Below are 16,943 nucleotides of genomic sequence, written 5' to 3'. Positions count from 1 at the left end.
TTTTACATAGAAGTTTCTACGCAATCCATGGTGGAGGGTACTTAATATTCTGCCTGGCCGAACTTATTAAAGTAACGAGTACTCAACTCAAAAGTAATCAAAATTTACAACACTATACAGTGCACTCGCAGTAACGTGAACTAATTAAAACCAAGAGAGTTCACATTAGCGAAAATGTTCACGTTAGCGAATTTCAGAACAAAACATAGCGATATTCGAGAGTTTTACACGTTATAGCGTGATAGTCTTTTATTTGTTATAAGTAATATAAAAACCTTAATGTAATTTCATGAAAAAATTAAAATAAAGAGATCGAAAATATATCAGTGGGTATGTGGAATTGTAACGCAATTCAAATTAATAATTAAAATTCACGAAAAAAGCCAAACTAAGTCACTAACATATTCCGTAGGTGTATTTGAAATTGTACTTGGCATTTTAAATGTGTCTTTAACGTAAAATTTCATGTTTTTCAGCGTTACGGAGTAGTTAGTGTAAGAAAAAGTTTGTTCCCGTTATGTGGTGTTCACGTTAAGCGGTGTTCACGTTGCCGCGAGTGCACTGTAATTAAATAAAAGAAAATCAAAATTCTTTGTATTTTAAGTACTTCTCGTAGGAGTGTGTGTCTCCCAGACTGATGTTTCTTTACTTCATCCCAAGTGTATTAAATTGTACACTTGCAAAGGAAATTGAAAAATAAACAGTCTTTAAATATTCAAGCCGCTCATCAGGTTTAGCAGAAAAAAGAAGTAAATTACGCCGAAACATTTCCCATTAGTGACCAATATAAGGACAATAATAACATCACAATCACGTGAATCACGTGTACAGCCTTAACAATTCTTGGTTTTTTTTTGCAATACCAATAGTGCCGACATGTATACAACACGTTTATTAGATTCTGGCTGTCCTTAGAGGATAGGTAGTGATGGGGAAACGATTGAGGGGTTTGTACTTGAAGCACCATCTCCAATATGAACAGCAATGGCACTTGCATGCCTATTTGTTATTAATGGAAATAAAATAAAAATCACAAAGAATTTTTATTAGAAATGTACCCCACCCTCGCAACGGTATATACTCCTCTTGTGGGACAAAGAGTTGACTTACAAGGTTTCATGCATAGGAAATGGCGTATGAAAAAGGGTTGGGGCCAAAGGTGTGTTTTTTGGTATCCTGGCTGACTGACTGGCACCAAGAGCGTGTGTCTTTTCCAATGATTGTTGAATGTTGGTGAATGGAACACCAACAAAACAAGAACACACGCTCGTCCAAACAACGGTAAACAAGTGGGAGGTCATATTAATTGAAATTAGGTGGAACCGTTGGCCTATGGGTGGCCCATCGTATAACAAACAAAAAAAAAAATGGTTATGAGGGTGTTACTATAACCTAGCGTTCTAATAATATTAGCGAAACAACAACTTGAACAAAATTTTGTTTGTTTAAACAGCTGTTGTTGGTAGACATGTTAGTTAACCTCTATATAGACCCAGGAATGAACAATAAAACACACATAATAGGGAAATATACAGTGGTGGGGAATTGTATACGGTAATACTACTTTTACACTATACATGGGATCTTGCCTTTTTAGGACTTGCAAATCGGATACCGATACAAAAGCCCAAAATGAAGAGTATTCTGAAAAGATATTGACCCAAAATTACCTAAATTTTAGTACCTGCAATTTACTCAAAATTAAGACAAATTTCTTTCAAATAAAAAAAATTAATTAAAGAAATTTCATGTTTGCATTCAAAATATATTCTTTAAATTTAGGACACGTATTTTTGCTTAAAAATATTTTTGATTTAAAGCAATAATTTTTAACGAATTGAAATATCGAATCTTTGAATTAAAGATAAAAAACTTCAAAAATAGCCTAATATTTAATTTGAGGATGTTACATCTTTGGTTAATTTTTATACCCTCCACCATAGAATGGGGGATATATTAACTTTGTCATTCCGTTTGTAACACATCGAAATATTGCTCTAAGACCCCATAAAGTATATATATTCTGGGCGAAACAAGCTATCGACTTGAAACTTGGCACAAGTTGTTGTTATTGATGTAGGTCGGATGGTATTGCAAATGGGCCATATCGGTCCACTTTTACGTATAGCCCCCATATAAACGGACGCCCAAATTTGGCTTGCGAGGCCTCTGAGAGGAGCAAATTTCATCCGATCCTGCTGAAATTTGGTACATGATGTTAGTATATGGTCTCTAACTCAACCATGCAAAAATTGGTCCACATCGGTCCATAATTATGTATAGCCCCCATATAAACCGATCCCCCGATTTGGCTTGCCGAGCCTCTAAGAGAAGCAAATTTCATCCGATCCGGCTGAAATTTGGTACATGGTGTTCGTATATGGTCTTTAACAACCATGCAAAAATCGGTCCATAATTATATATAGCCCCGATATAAACCGATCCCCAGATTTGACCTCCGGAGCCTCGAGGAAGAGCAAAATTTAACCAATTCGGTTGAAATTTGGTACGTGGTGTTAATATATGGCCTCAAACAGCCATGCAAAAATTGGTCGAAATCGGTCCATAATTATATATAGCCCCCATATAAACGGATCCCCAGATTTGACCTCCGGAGCCCCTTGGAAGAGCAAAATTCATCCGATTCGGATGAAATTTGGTACGTGATGTTAGTATATGATATTTAACAACCATGCCAAAAGTGGTCCATATCAGTCCATATAAACCGATCTCTAGATTTGATTTTAGAGCCACTTGGAGGAGCAAATTTCATCCTAGTCAGTTGAAATTTGGTACATTGTGCTAGTATATGGCTGTTAACAACCATGCCTAACTAGGTCCATATCGGTCTATAGTTTTATATAGCCCTCAGATAAATCGATCCCCAATCACACAAAAATCGGTCCATATCAAGTGCATAATTCTATATAGCCCCCATATAAGCGACCCCCGTATTTCAATTCTGGCTCTCTACGTACCGTGCAAAAAGTCCATATCAATTCGTAATTATTAGTAGACTTAACTATACATAACTTTTTTGTCTAATATATACCACGTATGAACTAACTCACAATTTAGAAAACGATGGTAAGAAGTTTTAAGATACCACAACCCAAGTAATTCCATTGTGAATGGCAGTCTTTCGTAGAAGTTTCTACGCAATCCATGGTGGAGGGTACATAAGATTCGGCCTGACCGAACTTACGGCCGTATATACTTGTTAAAAGCTCGCTTTTTTCATATTTTTAGGGGGTAGTTTTAACTTTTTTTGTTTCAAATAGGTTAAAAATAGAGTAAGAACTAATAAAATGATACAGTTATTCCAATTTTGTCGAAAACAATGCTAAATACATTTTAGAAAAATTTTGAATTTGTATTAAATGCATTAAAAATCATAATAATCATAAAAATTATATTTTTGGCAAAATATAACAACATTTTTAATTCACATCCACAACACCAAATTCGGATTAGACCTTGAGAAGTGATGTAAATTCATCGCTTCAGCGCCAATTTTGCTCCACTGCCAGATCCAAAAAAGAACATTTTCACTACTTTTTTGGCGACGCTTCTTTTGCTGGGATAGTGATTGAATTGGTACCAATTGGACTGATGAGAAGATTTCGGGCATAGTGTGAACGTATGTTAGTATAAACTAAAAAAGGAGATTTGACAATGTAGACGTTTTGCGAACATATTTGTAGTGTATATTGCAGTCGCACATTTGTATTTTGACGTGCTAAAGTTTTCACGGATAAAAGCCGGTTTACAATCAATTTATATATTGGAAATCAATGATTGTTTGAGTAAAATGTCTATAATTTTTTTTACCCTTTTAGACTCCGTAAGGTATACACGATCGACTCAGAATGATACCCTCGGTCTACCATCCGTCCGTCTAACATTACATTTTTATTATATTTGATGTTTGCAAGAAAGAAATACCTGTGAAACATACTATCCAAGCTGTTCGCAAAAGGAAAAATAAACTCTCCTGGCTTGAAAATGTGTTACTTGGTTCCTTACGTTATACCCTCTCTTTGGACTAATGACAATTTTAATGTCACCTTATTCGATTTTCGCCAACTGTATGAATGTTCGATGTTCCGCCTGAAGGAGGGAAAATACCAAAAAGTACCAGTTAATATTTGTTGCCACAATGGTTGAAAGAACTTGGTCAAAATGTTAACGACCATCATACACGGTTTACTCCTTTCTTTATTTTTCTTTATTGGTCACATCAAATTGATGCGGCGCGTCATTGTGCCATTCGATTCGACTATTCGAGTGAAAAAGATTTTTTCCTTTTTTTTTGTAGAATACTTTTTCCTTTTGTTTCGCCAATTTTATGGTTTCATATGTAATTTAATGCGAACGTTCATATTTTATTTCGACCATAATTTTCCACTTAAATAACAAAGTGAAAATTCGAAATGAATTTTATAAATATTTTGTAAGCACGTGATGTGTGGAATGTATACATTCCCTTCTAAAGGGTGATTCTTTTGAGGTTAGGATTTTCATGCATTAGTATTTGACAGATCACGTGGGATTTCAGACATGGTGTCAAAGAGAAAGATGCTCAGTATGCTTTGACATTTCATCATGAATAGACTTACTAACGAGCAACGCTTGCAAATCATTGAATTTTATTACCAAAATCAGTGGCATAAAATCCGCTTTTTTATCGACAAATTTTGTTCAGCGATGAGGCTCATTTCTGGTTGAATGGCTACGTAAATAAGCAAAATTGCCGCATTTGGAGTGAAGAGCAACCAGAAGCCGTTCAAGAACTGCCCATGCATCCCGAAAAATGCACTGTTTGGTGTGGTTTGTACGCTGGTGGAATCATTGGACCGTATTTTTTCAAAGATGCTGTTGGACGCAACGTTACGGTGAATGGCGATCGCTATCGTTCGATGCTAACAAACTTTTTGTTGCCAAAAATGGAAGAACTGAACTTGGTTGACATGTGGTTTCAACAAGATGGCGCTACATGCCACACAGCTCGCGATTCTATGGCCATTTTGAGGGAAAACTTCGGAGAACAATTCATCTCAAGAAATGGACCGGTAAGTTGGCCACCAAGATCATGCGATTTGACGCCTTTAGACTATTTTTTGTGGGGCTACGTCAAGTCTAAAGTCTACAGAAATAAGCCAGCAACTATTCCAGCTTTGGAAGACAACATTTCCGAAGAAATTCGGGCTATTCCGGCCGAAATGCTCGAAAAAGTTGCCCAAAATTGGACTTTCCGAATGGACCACCTAAGACGCAGCCGCGGTCAACATTTAAATGAAATTATCTTCAAAAAGTAAATGTCATGGACCAATCTAACGTTTCAAATAAAGAACCGATGAGATTTTGCAAATTTTATGCGTTTTTTTTTTAAAAAAAGTTATCAAGCTCTTAACAAATCACCCTTTACTTTAGTCTATGACGTTGTGTGCGACAATAAGAAAAAAATCAAGAGAGCAAGCAAACAGACAGTGGGATTAAAATAAACAAATACATGTAGGTATGTTATGCCAGTGTGTTTGTCGTTATTGTAGCAATGAATGTGAGACTTATGGGCATAACTGATTGGTGAGTCTATTTTTGTTCAGTTTAAGTGTATGCTGCCAAAACCGTGGGTTTATGTTTTTTATTATTTTTTGTTACGATCCAATATAAAATGTAAATTTGTCAGAATGGAAACAACAGTCCCGTATTGTCTAGTGGTTAGGATATCCGGCTCTCACCCGGAAGGCCCGGGTTCGATTCCCGGTACGGGAAAATTTTTTATATTGTTTTATTTTGGTTAAAAATTCACTCAGATATTAAAAATTGCAATTTTTAAAATATAGATTAAATTGCTTGATATATACAGATTAACCCCCATTTTCATGAAGCTCCGTTAGTGCTACGTTAGCTAACGAACTTTTAAACCGTGATATCTACATATCTGTCATTTTGCGTATATATTCCAAATGCCAGTTAGAAACTTAACTGCTGAAAATTTTTCAGTTAAAGTTAACCGGAGAAAAGATATTACCATTTTTCTTTCTGTTAACTGGCAGTTAAAGCCTAACGGAGCTACATGAAAATGGCCGTAAATGATTGATAAATATAGACTAAATAGATTAAATTCATTGTTACCATAGTATACATAGTATATATTGAGATTTAATTAAAGTACAAAGACTGTAAGGAGAAAAGGTAATAGCTGGTTCACCTCTCGTATCAGGGAGCTGATCAATCAAAGGGATTTGAGGTTCGCCCAATGGAAAATCGTCAGGTCTACTGCCCATCGACAAGTTTTGGTCGAAGGGCAGTGAATAGAGAGATCTCTAGGGAGAAACGTAGGCACTTCGAAAGTAAGTTTGGGAATGCTCTAGGTTCAGGTAGGACATGGAAGACTCTAAAGATATTGGTTTTGGCAAATGTAGTGGAGCGGTTGATCCATCTATCGATCTTGATTCCCTTAACGAAACGTTTTACATCTTCTGCGGATCTATCATTTTATGATACACTGAATACTCCAATGGAATCATCTTTCAATTTTGAATGTGTTTTGATGTCCTCGTTTTGATGTCCTCGGTAGCTTCCTATCTGTGAAGTCCAATGCAGTTGGCGCGAACAATATTGATCCGAGATTTATTAAGATTCTTCTGCCGGAACTGATGACTTACTTGACATACGTATTTAATCAATTTATTACTAGGAGTATCTTTCATGATCGCTGGAAAACCGCCAGGATAATACCGATTCCGAAGAAGAACTCTGAGTATAGGTCAATTGCAATATTTATCGAAAGTGTTCGAACACCTATTGCATAGACAAATTACATCACACGTCTGCCACAATAATCTTCTGTCGGATCGACAATCTGGTTTTAGAGCTCATCATAGCTGTACTTCAGCATTAACGGATGTGGCTGAGGATATCAGAGAGTGTATAGACAATGGTGATATCGCACTACTTACCCTGCTTGATCATTCGAAAGCTTTCGACTCGGTTAATTATCACGTCCTGCGACAGAAACTGTCAGGATTTATGCACTTCTTGGTGTTCTCTTCACGCCTAATATCATCCTATCTTAGTGACAGATCGCAGTATGTTCAGGTTGCTCGGAATAGATCTATGACACTGTCAGTCTTACAAGGTGTTCCACAAGGTTCTATCTTAGGACCTTTACTATTTTCTATCTATGCGAATGACCCCCGGATGTTTTAATTCATTCCAAATGCGGATGGTCTTCAAATCTACCTGAGCAGTAGCCCAGAAGACTTTGATAGATGTGTAGAGAGATTTAATGAGGATTTGCGAAGAGTAAACCTATGGGCGCAGAGGAATGACTTGTCCCTCAATGCGACGTAGTCCAAGTGTCTGGTAATCTAAAGGTGTGGCAATCGTCTATCACTAACTCCCTATATTCATATAAATTACGAAACTATTGAGATTGTCAGAAAGTATAGGAATCTTGGTGTTATGTTTAATGATTCTTTAACGTGGTCAGACCATATAACCATGATCTGTGGTAGGACATTTGCCACTCCCAGATCTCTTTGAAAGATATCTACCACTGAGAATCAAACTGCTCTTGGCGAAGTCCTACTTAATCCCGGTATTGACGTATGGGTGTGAAATCTTCTCCAGTTGTGATGCCAGGAGCAAACGGAAATTGAATGTTTCCGTTAATGCAATTGTAAGGTACGTTTTTGGCCTCAGCAGGTATGCCCATCTGACTCCGTTCTCAACCAAGATATTGGGGGGATTTGCGAAGAGTAAACCTATGGGCGCAGAGGAATGGCTTGTGCCTCAATGCGGCGAAGTCCAAGTGTCTGCTAATCCAAAGGCGTGTCAATCGGCTGTCACTAACTCCCTATATTCATATAAATGACGAATCTATTGAGATTGTCAGAAAGTATAGGAATCTTGGTGTTATGTTTAATGATTCTTTAACGTGGTCAGACCATATAACCATGATCTGTGGTAGGATATTTGCCACTCTCATATCTCTTTGGAAGACACAGAGATATCTACCACTGAAAATCAAACTGATCTTGGCGAAGTCCTACTTAATCCCGGTATTGATGTATGGGTGTGAAATCTTCTCCAGGGGCAAACGGAAATTTAATGATTCCTTTAATGCAATTGTAAGGTACGTTTTTGGCCTCAGCAGGTATGCCCATCTGACTCCGTTCTCAACCAAGATATTGGGGGGATTTGCGAAGAGTAAACCTATGGGCGCAGAGGAATGGCTAGTTCCTCAATGCGACGAAGTCAAAGTGTCTGGTAATCCAAAGACGTGTCAATCGTCTGTCACTAACTCCCTATATTCATATAAATGACGAATCTATTGAGATTGTCAGAAAGTATAGGCATCTTGGTGTTATGTTTAATGATTCTTTAACGTGGTCACACCATATAACCATGATCTGTGGCAGAACATTCGCCACTCTCAGATCTCTTTGGAAGACACAGAGATATCTACTACTGAAAATCAAACTGCTCTTGGCGAAGTCCTACTTAATTCCGGTATTGACGTATGGGTGTGAAATCTTCTCCAGTTGTGATGCCAGGGGCAAACGGAAATTTAATGATTCCTTTAATGCAATTGTAAGGTACGTTTTTGGCCTCAGCAGGTATGCCCATCTGACTCCGTTCTCAACCAAGATATTGGGGGGATTTGAAGATTGATGGGCGCAGAGGAATGGCTTGTCCCTCAATGCGACGAAGTCCAAGTGTTTGGTAATCCAAAGGCATGTCAATCGGTTCACTAAATCCCTATATTCATATAAATGACGAATCTATTGAGATTGTCAGAAAGTATAGGAATCTTGGTGTTATGTTTAATGATTCTTTAACGTGGTCACACCATATAACCATGATCTGTGGTAGGACATTTGCCACTCTCAGATCTCTTTGGAAGACGCAGAGATATCTACCACTGAAAATCAAACTGCTCTTGGCGAAGTCCTACTTAATCCCGGTATTGACGTATGGGTGTTAAATCTTCTCCAGTTGTGATGCCAGGGGCAAACGGAAATTTAATGATTACTTTAATGCAATTGTAAGGTACGTTTTTGGCCTCAGCAGGTATGTCCATCTGACTCCGTTCTCAACCAAGATATTGGGGGGATTTGCGAAGAGTAAACCTATGGGTGCAGAGGAATGGCATGTTCCTCAATACGACGAAGTCCAAGTGTCTGGTAATCCAAAGGCGTGTCAATCGTCTGTCACTAACTCCCTATATTCGTATAAATGACGAATCTATTCAGATTGTCAGAAACTATAGGTATCTTGGTGTTATGTTTAATGATTCTTTAACGAGATCACACCATATAACCATGTTCTGTGGTAGAATATTTGCCACTCTCAGATCTTTTTGGAAGAGACAGAGATATCTACCACTGAAAATCAAACTGCTCTTGGCGAAGTCCTACTTAAACCTGGTATTGACGTATGGGCAAACGGAAATTGAATGTTTCCTTTAATGCAATTGTAAGGTACGTTTTTTGCCTCAACAGGTATGTCCATCTGACTCCGTTCTCAACAAAGATATTGGGGGTCAATTTTGAGAAATACCTGAAAATTCGTGTCCTAATATTTCTACATGGGATTATTACGGACAAGGAACCTGATTCATCCATCAAATAATCAATAATGTTGATTAAAATCGAAAAATTTTATTAAGAATTGCTGTATATTTGGCCCAAATTTTGAACCTTTCACCCATAATAAGTCAATATCAATCAGCTATAATCAATTTGCATAAATTTAGCCCCACTTAATACCGGTCTTTATATATTTCGACTCATTTTATGTGAAGAGTTATGTCAACACTAATCTATACAACATTTTGAGACACCCAAAGGTATGCTTTGATTTCATGATATTATTCACAGGGTGATTCAAAATAAAACAAATTATTCTAAATGGGTGTGTTCAAGAAACACGAAGTATTTCGAAATACAGTGAAACCTCTGAAAGGTGGACTCTCACGGTCGCCTAAATTTTGTCCATATTTGGGAGGTGTCCACTTATGAGAGGTTAATTTTAATGTGTTAATATAGCAAACGTCCCCAGACAATTGTCCACATTTGGGAGGTGTCCGGTTTTCAGAGTGTCCAAGTTTGAGAGTTTTCACTGTATATGAATTCAGCACGATGTTAATACAAAACGATAGAATAGTAAAGAATTCAGGCATTTCTGAAAAATTTTGTAGGTTATCATAGGTTATCAATGATTACTTTCATTGAGATTCGGTACTATTCAATACGGCTTCAAGGTATTATACTTGAAAACGTGTTGAATGCAAATATATTTCAGATTTTAACGTTTTAAAAATTAGTTATTGCTAAAACCTTAATGTTAAAACTTTATAAAATTTAATATTTATATTTTATTCTAATTAAAATGTATGATCGTCAACTGTATTTGTTTGTTAGACAATCTTATCAAATTACAAATTTTTCACATTATTTGTAATTTTTAACAAGGTGTTCATGCAGAAAAAAAAAATTGCCGGACTCCACTATGGCCAGTATTCCATTTCTGCACGCAAACCTCCTAGCCATAATCTAGAAGGTTTGCATGAAAAATTACCATGTCACCTATTTTAGCAAGTTGGTATGATTGTAGAGTGATTATGGAAAAACTGGCAGTTGGCTGTTTTTTTGGTCTAATGAAATATTTCCAACGGAAAAGTATGTCAAAATGTTTTTAATCTATGGAAGCCACTTTGACATATTTTCCGCCTTTTGCCTTTTAGATTTCAATATAGTTGGCTCGTTTTTATACTCTTCAGGTGATATCAACACAAACACACATACTATGCATAAACTATTGAAATGAAAGTAAAAATTATCACACATTTTACAGGCAATTGTAGAAAATGAAAAATAAATAATACGAAGGAACTATGCATTAATTATAAGTTTTAGAGAAGTATATCCAAATACCATAGGTGTATGAGTGCAAAGTGTGGGAGAAAATATTGAATTTCCCGTACCGGGAATCGAACCCGGGCCTTCCGGGTGAGAGCCGGATATCCTAACCACTAGACAATACGGGATTTTATGATGTCTTATGAATTTGATTATGAAATGGGCTTATGTATATTTAGAAATCTATTTATATACATTGAAAAAAAAAACAGAAAATTTTAGGGCGGATGCTGAAGATTGTATCGCAGATATAAAGAATATGGCATTGCACTGTTTGAGATGTAGATGGATTGCTATTTTTGAAAATCTCAAACAATTTTGAAGCAAGATAGAGATTTACTCTCTATTATGAATGGAGAGGGCAAATATCAAAAATTAAAATGGCACTAAAAGTCAGGTGGATTTGATGAAACTCCCTCAGGAAGATCGGTTCTCAAAGTTACATTTAAATGTTACATATTGAGACTACATAAGATTCAGAAATATTGTGGTTTGTTTTTAGAGGAGTCTTAAACTTCTTGTCTAGGCGTGTAAGAAAATCGGATGATATAACGGCTTCTGTATGATTTGAAATCTGTTTTTTACCCCTATTACTCAAATGAGCACGAGAAGTAAAATCGAAAGATTTTACTTCTAAATTCGAACAATTTCGATTATAAGTGCGTCACCTATCGCCTCAAGAAGTTAAATTGGGAGACGGGTGTATACATCAAAGTTTTACCCATATAAAATAAATCTGACATATATCACTTCGTGTACCTAAAAATCTACAGATTTCCAATTTCAGGCATTGGAGAAAAATTATGATCTCTAGAAGCTTAGGAATTCAAATCGGAAGATCAATCCATATGGGATTGATCCATATAAACCAAAAGTCTTTGTGAATCTACATTTCCAATTTCAGATAAATCTAGAAAAATTGCGGTGTCTGGAAGGCCAAGCAAAGAAATCGTGCAATCGGGGCTATAAAAAAATATGGAGCGATACCCACACACCTATTGCTGGAGTGAGAATAGTTATAGAGAATGGGACGGATATAATCCATATTCAAGATTGAGTTTGGACTAAAGCCATTGAAGTTCCACAAAGTGCAAGAGCTCACCGATTCAAAACAAGTTAAATTGAAAAGGAAGTGGCCAGTTACCGAATTTATTTCCATTCTAAAGTGAGGTCAGCTGAAAATGTACACCTTCGATGGGCCTTGCGCCACCGATGGTAACGGCGTGCCCTGCCGTATAGGCAAATGGTCGTTCCTCGCTCGAATTCATCTAATGTGGGGTCAAAATAAATCATGAATATTATAGTTCAAAACCATAAGAGAGAAGTTCACCACCGTGGTATCACAATGGACTGAATAGTCTAAGTCAGCTTGAAATATCGGGCTGCCACTATACTTAACCTAACCTATCGGGAAAATGTCATCCTGAAACACTGGGCATACAAACCATTTCTGCCGTCAACCATGGACATTCCAACAGGACTCAGCGCGGGTCAACCAAGATTGGCTTAAGAAGGAGATTCTTCGCTTCATTTCTACCGCACAATCAGGCCACCAAAATGTTTAGATCTTAATACGTTAGACTTTTTATGCCTTCCACCATAGGATGGGGGGTATATTAATTTTGTCAATCCGTTTGTAACACATCGAAATATTGCTCTATGACCCCATAAAGTATATATATTCTAGGCCGTGGTGAAATTCTGAGTCGATCTAAGCATGTCTCTCCGTCCGTCCGTCTGTTGAAATCACGCTAACTTCCGAGCGAAACAAGCTATCGACTTGAAACTTGGCGCAAGTAGTTGTTATTGATGTAGGTCGGATGGTATTGCAAATGGGCCATATCGGTCCACTTTTACGTATAGCCCCCATATAAACGGACCCCCAAATTTGGCTTGCAAACCCTCTAAGAGAAGCATATTTCATCCGATCCGGCTGAAAGTTGGTACATGGTGTTAGTATATGGTCTCTAACAACCATGCAAAAATTGGTCCACATCGGTCCATAATTATATAAAGCCCCCATATAAACCGATCCCCAGATTTGGCTTGCGGAGCCTCAAAGAGAAACAAATTTCATCCGATCCGGTTGAAATTTGGTACATGATGTTGGTATATGGTCTCTAACATCCATTCAAAAATTGGTCCACATCGGTCCATAATTATATATAGCCCCCATATAAACCGATCCCCAGATCTGTCTTGCGGAGCCTCAAAGAGAAACAAATTTCATCCGCTCCGACTGAAATTTGGTACATGATGTTGGTATAGGGTCTCTAACAACCATGCAAAAATTGGTCCACATCGGTCCATAATTATATATAGCCCCCATATAAACCGATCCCCAGATTTGACCTCCGGAGCCTCTTGGAGGAGCAAAATTCATCCGATCCGGTTCAAATTTGGAACGTTGTGTTAGTATATGACCACTAACAACCATACCAAAGTTGGTCCATATCGGTCTATAGTTATATATAACCGATCTCCAATCACACAAAAATTGGTCCATATCGGTTCATAATCACGGTTGCCACTCGAGCCAAAAATAATCTACCAAAATTTTATTTCTTTTGAAACTTTTGTCAAAATGTTGTTTCTATAGAAAATTGCGTCAAAATTTTATTTCTATAGAAAAGTTTGTTAAAATTTTATTTCTATAGAATATTTTGTTAAAATTTCATTTCTATAGAAAATTTTGTCAAAATTTTGTCAAAATTTTATTTCTATAGAAAACTTTGTCAAACTGAATTATATACGTATTTAATCGGTATTTTTTGATTTAATATATATCACGTATAGACTTACTTACAATTTAGAAGACGGTGTTAGGAGGTTTTAAGATACCCTGCCATCGGCAATGGTTACCGCCACTCAAGTAATTCGATTGTGGATGGCAGTGTTTAGAAAAAGTTTCTACGCAATCCATGGTGGAGGGTACATATGCTTCGGCCTGGGCGAACTTACGGCCGTATATACTTGTTTTTTTGTAAGATTGGAACTACGATCATCTCAAGACGGCGCTTCGCCGAGATGGGCCAATATATCACAGAGCCATATTCGTGCAGGGTGTGATGGCTTTGTCCATCGTTTGAAGGACGTAATTCACTTCATACATTTTTTTAGGTTTTGAACAATAACAAAAACATGGACATTCCAACCGGACTCAGCACGCGTCAACTAAGATGGTCTTTCTACCGCGCCACGGTCACCAAAATCTCAATCCGCGTTGAAAAAAAAATCAAACAGTCGATCGATAGCGTTTCGCCGGGAATAGCGCTTTGAGAAAATTTTCTATAGAAATAAATTTGAGAAAATTTTCTATAGAAATAAAGTTTTGAGAAAATTTTTTATAGAAATATAATTTTGAAAACATTTTTTTATGGAAATAAAATTTCATTTTTCATTAGTCCATGACCTCAAGCCAAACAAATAATCGCAAAATTGTAAAATTCCAAAGGTCAACTAACAAAACTAAACGGAAATAAAATTTTGAGAAAATGTTCTATAGAAATAAAATTTTGGGAAAATTTTCTATAGAAATAAAATTTTGAGAAAATTTTCTATACAAATAAAATTTTGAGAAAATTTTCTATAGAAATAAAATTTTGAGAAAATTTTGTATAGAAAAAAATTTTGAGAAAATTTTCTATAGAAATAAAAGGAAATATTTATGTTTGGTAGTTTTTTGGTAACATTTTTTTCCAAATTTTGATAGATTATTTTTAGCCCGAGTGGCAACCGTGGCCACAATATCGAAGGGCTACATTCATGCGGCGTGTTAGGGATTTGTCGACCGATTGATGGCCATAATTCGTGCCGGATAGGTTAGGTGGCAGCCCGATGTATCAGGCTCACTTAGACTATTCAGTCCATTGTAATATCACATTCGTGAACTTCTCTCTTATCACTGAGTGCTGTCCGATTCCATGTTAAGCTCAATGACAAGGGACCTCATTTTTATAGCCGAGTCCGAACGGCGTTCCACATTGCAGTGAAACCACTTAGAGAAGCTTTGAAACCCTCAGAAATGTCACTAGCATTACTGAGGTGGGATAAACCACGGCTGAAAAACTTGTTGGTGTTCGTTCGAAACAGGAATCGAACCCACGACCTTGTCTATGTAAGGCGGGCATTCTAACTATTGCACCACGGTGGCTCCCGGATAAAAATTGCGGTGTCCAGAAGCCCAAGAATTCAAAGCAGGAAATCGGGCTATATGGGGGCTATACGGAAACATGGACCGAAACATACCATATTCGACAGACTTATTTGCGTGCCCTAAATACCCCTAGATTTCCAATTTCGAGCAAATCGAATGATAATTCGGATGTCTGGTCGGTTAAGAAGTCAACTCAAGTTGATCATCTTCGGCACACTTATTAATGCACCCAAAATACTTGCAGTGTATAGATACTCAAGACCCCAAATAGAGGGGTAGGTTTATATGGGGTCTATATTAAAATCTGGATCGATATAGACCATCTTCAAACTTGGTCTGCCTGCAGACAAAATACGAGTTTGTGTAAACTTTCAGCATGAAGACTGTAACGTGATTACAACAGACAGACGGACATCCTTATATCGTTTTAGAATTTTTCCGTGATCAAAAATATATACATATAATTTATGTAGGGAAATCTATATTTCGATGTATTGTTACCAACGGAATGACAAACTTATTATATCCCATCACCATCCTATGGTGGTAAGTATGGACAACAAGCCTTATGGAATTATTCAATGTCATAAAAAAAGTTTGTTTTTTTCGCTCTAGATACTCCAAAGACCACTATAAATGATATTTCGATTACAATTGCTCTATGCCGATAAATTCTCCCACGAAATAAACTTAATTTCCTGTTTGTCCCATGTAAATCCCATAAAGTCATCCAATTATCGAAATTCATTGGAAAATTCAATCCAATTACTTCACTTAGTGTCCTTCCTCTCACATATGAAAAATGTTATGACTTCACTTTATAAACACGAATGAGAATTCCACAGTGTGAGAGAGAGAGAGGAGAAAAACAAAAAAAAAAAAACTAAAAATGAAACTATAGCCAATTCATGAAATTGCAAAAATATATCGCCTCGTATTAAAACACGCAACTTAGTTTACGTTTGCTACGTTTCCCCCCCCGCCCAATACAAATGCTTGCAATCGCTCCTATTCAACTTCTAAATCAGCAACATACATGGTCATATGAACTTCCCACTTTTGTATGGCTCTATTCGGACTTGTTAAAGTGGATAACGTTACCAAAATCCCTAAAGAACACTCGGAGTTTGGTTGTTGGCGTTTGTTTGGTTTGCTTTCATGTTGCATGTGCTGATGCCAGCCCATGCAGTCAGCTCTACACTGAAAAAACAGTGAACCCACCAGGAAGAAAACTTTTGATTAATTTTAGAAAATTTTGAAGAGTTTTAGAAATTTTTAACTAAACAGTATTACAAGCGCTGGCATCACGCCGATGTCACAAAACTAAGTAAATATTTTTCGACAAATTCAAGAAAATTTATTAGACATAAATAATTTTCTTCACTTTTTAAAGAAAATTTTGTAGTTTGAAGGAAAAATTTGGAGTTCAAAATTGCACGAATGTCTTTAGTGACATACGAAGTTCATGATGGACGCTGTTGTAGTAAAATTTACAAATTTAAAGAAATAATGAACTATTTTGTGAGAAGTACGAATTTAGTAAAACTTTTTACTTCATTTGTGTATAATTTTTTTCCCGTCTTTTAGTTCATTTAACTAACGTACGTAAAAAATTATTAGAATAAATGAAACTTTCTCCAAATATAATTATTCATGAACTAAAATATAGTTAAATTGGCTTTAGTGAAATAGTGAGTTCACTTTTTTTTGAGTGTAGGTTTTTTGATGCGTTGTCCTTCTCCATGAATGCATATCAAAAATGTTGTTGCATTTTCTGGTTTTATACGGATTTGGGGTTTCATATAACGCCTGTTGGGGTTCTCAACATTCGTTTCGAGTTTTGTTTTTGCTTTTGC

The 16,943-nt window shown here is 36.6% G+C and overlaps 2 non-coding genes across 2 annotated transcripts; one reads left to right on the top strand and one right to left on the bottom strand.

The window, feature by feature from the left end:
* The first annotated feature begins 5,703 nt into the window (after window positions 1–5,703).
* Window positions 5,704–5,775, top strand: TRNAE-CUC (transfer RNA glutamic acid (anticodon CUC)). The gene has a single exon. It is a non-coding gene; the product is annotated as a tRNA-Glu (tRNA).
* Window positions 5,776–10,987: 5,212 nt separating this feature from the next.
* TRNAE-CUC (transfer RNA glutamic acid (anticodon CUC)) lies at window positions 10,988–11,059 on the bottom strand. The gene has a single exon. It is a non-coding gene; the product is annotated as a tRNA-Glu (tRNA).
* Window positions 11,060–16,943: the final 5,884 nt, after the last annotated feature.

This window comes from Haematobia irritans, chromosome 5 (assembly GCF_050003625.1).
Source record: "Haematobia irritans isolate KBUSLIRL chromosome 5, ASM5000362v1, whole genome shotgun sequence".
NCBI lineage: Eukaryota > Metazoa > Arthropoda > Insecta > Diptera > Muscidae > Haematobia > Haematobia irritans.
Note: the sequence above shows the minus strand (reverse complement) of the source record. Positions and strands in the feature narration are given on the sequence as shown.